Genomic DNA, 5342 nt, shown 5'->3' with positions numbered 1-5342 from the left:
CAGGATTTTGACACCCTGGATTGCAAAAGGACAAACAGTCTCCCAGGTTTTCAGCCAGAACAGTTTCCCTCCCCACCCCAAGATGTAAAATGCACTTGGGACCAGAACACCAGTTACCCCCTGGCCAACCAGGAAAGGATTTTCTTATTCCCTTGGTGACTTCAAGTCCTGACAACTTAATTACTGTAATTGAAGGCAAATATTACTTGAACTCTACATGTTTCTTTTTATAAAATACATTAGGCATAAAAACAAATGTTCCTTTGGTTAAGCAGAGGAGTTCAGAAGGTTTGCACGAGCCCAGAAAATAAGAACCTTGCTCAGAAACTCCTTTATTGATAAGAATTTTAATAACCACGGGCCACTGAGCACAGAACTAACAGGGCATGGAGACAAGCAAAAAGGTGCCAACCCTAGAAAACCTCTGGGTTTAGGAAAAGCTTATGTAAAACCATAAATCATCTGGAAGGGCTGTTAAATGCCAAAGTGTTCCCTCTTCCGTGATGTACCTGTCCTAGTAGCCATGGGAACACTGTTGAACTCCAAACTCTCTCAGTTTATGCAATTCCTCCCCTCCTTGACCCAACACACACATAGAAAAAATTCAAATAAAAATAAGAAATGCATCCTTAAATGTGTATTGTGTTGCTGCAACTTCTGAAAAGCAATTTTTCACCAGATTAAAGACACTCCTACTCCTAAAAAATGATGATCATGTAAAAGGGAAAGAGCAATTGTGCTGTAAGTGGTGGAAAACCTGAATATTGGGCTTTGGAGTTCCATGAGTTCCAAAATTGCCAATGAAATCATTCTGGAAAGATGAATTAAAAGGAACTGGGAATCCTGATCTCTGGAGAATTGGTAGGATGGTCCCGAGCAAGAGAAAACAACTGCTTGAAACACAGTGTTAAATGTGGAATGATTAAGAGGAAACAATAGGAAAATTCAAGGAGAGGTTGGGAAGGGCACAGGAAAAGATGAAGGTCAATCACAGCCAGAAGTCCCCTGTAAATATCATCTGTTTATGCAATTAAATGTATGGAAAATAATCTGAAGGACATAAAGCACTTTATGTACTGCCGTGTTTTCTTCACTTGCTGATTAAATCATCACTAAACTTATAGAGGGAAATCCTGGTTGCCTTGAATCCTGCAGGATCAGGATTGCATCTCTAAGGCATCACACTCTGAAACTACCTTCCAGCCACAGTTACTTAGTGAAAGAAAAAACAGAGGCTTATGGCTAATTATCAAAGCAATTCACATCACATCATGAAAACAGTCTGGCAAGAGCAGAAGCCTGAAGTGGAAAGGATTTACACATCCATGAAACTCAAACTGGTCTAGTGGAAAGTTCCCTGCTCATGGCAGTGGGTTGAAATTAGATGATCTTTAAGGTCCCTTCCAACCCAAAGCATTCTGTGATTCAACGATAATTAATATTCAAAAAGTAAAACTGCACCTGCACGTTACTCTGTGAGGAAAAGTGAGATATAACCAACCAGCAAAGCAAAGGGTGTCGGTACATGAGCAACAGAAGCAGCTTGGATTAATTCAGAGGCTCTTCAGAATGCAAGTATGTCTTTTTTAGCACTTAAAAGCTTAGAATAGGGGAATAAAAAAATCTCCTATACAGTCTCAGATCTGCCACATATGAACTACTGTTATTTAAGCTTTTGCTTCCTCATTTGGAAAGGAGGGGGTACTAATTCACACCAGTTTTGTGAGCTCCAATTCACAAAAACGACACGAAAGGCAAAGGCAGAATAAATCTAAACTCTAATTTCAGTAGATTCTCACTTAAGTGGTTTGGATGAAGAACATGGAGCCTGAGTTACATGGAAAACACATCATCATTCACAGCTTTAAAATGCAACCACCCCTTCCTGGCTGAACCACGGCCATCACCTACTTTCTGGTTGAGAAAGTGTAACAATAAGATTAAGATAATCCAGTTCTGTTCCTGCTGCTTCAGATCCTCACCCAGAGGTGCTTTGGGATGACCCCCATGCAGTGCAAAAGACCAAACAGAACTGAGGGCATCCCTGTATCCTTCTAACCCAGAATGGCTGCAGATTATTCCTGGAGAGCCACTCTGGAGCTTTGCAGACATCAGTGAGGACAGAGCCTTGCTTGAAGGAGCTGACAACTTCAAGTTAAGTATGAGCATAAACATTTGGATTGGGATCAAACAGGCAAGAGAGTGAACAATGACTTGTAGCACGATGAATTTAAGCAGGATTAAAATAAATACATGCATAAATAAGGCCACATACCATCAGTTCTGAACTCAATGCTGACTCCAGAGCAGGTACTCAGGAGGCTCTGATGCTTTTCACTTAGCTGCAGACAGCATTTTATGAAGAACTAATGATAACAGGCTTCATGCAAAGGGAAGAGCTAATGCAAAGGGAAAATGGGACAATCTTCCTGGTGCTCATGAGGAAAAGGACAAACAGCAGCAGGTGTAAATCACCCACATGGAACTTCAGTAGGAGAGATCAGCACATATGTGAAGCCTCAACAACCACTGGGAGTCTCAACCTTTGAAAACAACTAGAAACAACTCTCAGGAAAGCATTAGGTGGAGTTAATCCTTGCTTGGAATGGAAAATGGAGGATCCCCAGAAGCATCTCCCAGCCCTGTAATGCTTTAAAAACTTAAACAGGGATCCAATTTGACCTCCAGCTAATCACAGAATTGTTGAGGTTGGAAAAGTCCTCTAGCTGAAACATTCCCCTGAACTGCCAAGGCCACCACTAACCCATGTCCTCAAGTGCCACATCTTTTAAACCCCTCTTAGATGGGGACCTGACCACTTCTATGGGCAGCCTGTTATAATAAATGAGGGTTTAATGAAAGAGATGAGAAGCAGGAATACTCAACCTGGGAAAAAAAAAGAAAAAGGTAAAAATTCAGTCCACTTGCAATTTCTGCTTTTTGTTGACTGGTATTTTAACCACCAGGGCACCTCACAGAGCCATAGCAAGGTGTCCTTTCACTGCTATTTATCCTGAGTGCCAATAAAGCAATGAATCCACGCAGGGGAAATGGAATGAAAATCCTGAGTGTCTAATGCCTGTATGACATGAGACACTTTTAAAAAGGACAAGTTCCAATTACTACAGAGATGCACTTTCCTGACTCCATTACAGTAAGATCTGTGTGAGAATACACTGAAAAATCAGCTGCTGTCTTGCAGTTGATAGCGACTGCTACACTCCACAGGAACTATCAGCTCTGTCTCCAACCCAGCAAGGACAAGGAGAGAGGTTAGGAAGTAATTAATGGAAAAGGGACAAGGAAAAACTTCTTTAAAAAATCCAACTGTTCTTCAATGGAATTAAGAAGATCCATTTTTGCTACACCTGCAGCTCCAAAAGATAGAAAAAAATAGGTTTTTCCTCTTGCAATTAAAAAGCAAAGGAATTTTATTATAGCACATCTTTGCATAGAATAATTTTGGGGTTATTAATAGAATCCTTGACCTCTGGAGGTCTCCAGGCTGGAGCAGGACTATTGTCAGCACTAGACCAGGTCAGGTTTTGTATTGGAATCATGGAAATCTCCAAAGACAGAGGTCCCACCATCCTTCAGGACACCCAAATTCTGATCATGGAACTGCAGAATGGTTTGGATTGGAAGGGACCCTAAAGTTTATCTCATTCCAACCCCCTGCCATGGGCAGGGACACCTTCCACTATCCCAGGTTGTTCCAACCTGGCCTTGGATGTGGCACCATATCCTAGTGAGGAGGTTTTATTTCCACATAACAGCACCCATTTCATTCCACTGTATAAATCTATAGGTGCTTGGTTTCTAAGTACATTTACATTGTACTTGCTGATTCCATTTTTAATTTCAGTTTTAAATTCTGTGGTGAGGAGTTTCTTTTACAACTACATTCAAATTCTCCCCAGGTTGTCTTGTAATTCTATTTCACATTTTTGCCAAAAGCTCATCCTGTACCTCAGAAAGTGGCCAATTTTAGCATTTTCCTTCATTCTTATAATTCACCCAATAGAAAGCCAGCATCTTTCTTGCTGAATGCAATCTCTTGATATCCAAAATGCCATTTGTTTGTCATCTAAACAACACATTTTTAGTGTTTTAGGATGTGTTGGATCCCAGCCTGTTCCCATCAATGAAACAGGAGCTGTAACACTCAGCCAGGTTTTGCCTTCAGCCCGCAAACAACAGGGGAACAGGAAACAACAGGGTTGCAAAAGTGCAAGGGATTAAATTTTGGCCAGAGCCTTGATTACAACGACAGCCATGGGGATTCATTCCAGCTGTCATTAGCAGATCCTGGGCAGTCCACAGCACCTGTACTTCCAGTGGCAGCTTGGGAACCCTGTGTTGCACAGACTTCCTTCTACTGTTCTTCCACTTTTCAGGAAAAAAAAAAGCATTTATTGAAGTTTTAGCACAACAAAGTGCAGGAGCTGAGGAGAAGGGGGAACACACACCGTGAGGCACCAAGAGGTGCAGAAGGCTGAAGGAACGTGGGGAGAGAGTCAAAAGCTCAGCACAGGGCAGAGAAAACCCTTTTCATATCTTGAGAGCCCCTTAGATATCCTTGTGTGCCATCTCATGTCCCTGCACCACACTGCTGAGCCCAGCAAAACCTCCGTTCCTCCGCATTTCCTCACAAATTACATCTGTGCCTTCCACTGAGCATAAACAAACCTAAAGGAAGAGATTTCCCCAAGGATCTCTCTACTGGCACAGCACAGAGATCCAAACACAGTGACTTCATCTTCCCAGAAGCACCTAAATCAGTTCTAACCGTCCTGTTCTCACCTTGAATAACAGAGGAAGTAAGTCCAGCAAAGCGAGCACGGGACTGGGAAGGTCACGTTTCCCAAGTTCTCTTCCCGGCTGGTGGGAAAGCCTGGAGAAGTTATTCCCTCCAGCTCTGGCACAGGTTATCAAAGCACAGAACATGCCTGATCAACTGGATGAAACTTGCAGCAGAGCTCAAGAGTTTCATTAAGTGTTTGGGAAGTGCTTTGAGATCCTTCAGAGAGGGATCCCAGATGGATTCCAAAGGCACCGGGCAAGGATGGAATAACCCTGTTGTTCCTCTCATATGGCTCTGCCACGGGGCTGGGACACCCAACAGAGAACACACACAGCACCACTCTTCTGTTCTGTGATCTACCTGTATGGAATCAAATCATCAAGAGACTCTCAAATACAGTATTTCAAAGGGTTGGGCAGGAGTCTAATCATGGAATCAAAGAATGGTTTGGGTTGGAAGGGATCTTCAGGATCGTCTTGTTCCAACCCACTGCCATGGACAGGGACACCTTCCACTAGCCCAGGTTGATCCAAGCCCC

At 42.7% G+C, this 5342-nt stretch overlaps 1 protein-coding gene across 1 annotated transcript in view; it reads right to left on the bottom strand.

The window, feature by feature from the left end:
- The window catches only part of PINX1 (PIN2 (TERF1) interacting telomerase inhibitor 1), a 61863-nt gene that overhangs the window by 4128 nt on the left and 52393 nt on the right, over positions 1-5342 (bottom strand). The gene's annotated exons all lie outside the window — the stretch shown is intronic.

This window comes from Manacus vitellinus, unplaced genomic scaffold (assembly GCF_001715985.3).
Source record: "Manacus vitellinus isolate BGI_N305 unplaced genomic scaffold, ASM171598v3 scaffold_82_pilon, whole genome shotgun sequence".
Taxonomy (NCBI): domain Eukaryota; kingdom Metazoa; phylum Chordata; class Aves; order Passeriformes; family Pipridae; genus Manacus; species Manacus vitellinus.
The sequence above is the reverse complement of the archived record's forward strand: the minus strand, read 5'-3'. Positions and strand labels throughout refer to the sequence as shown.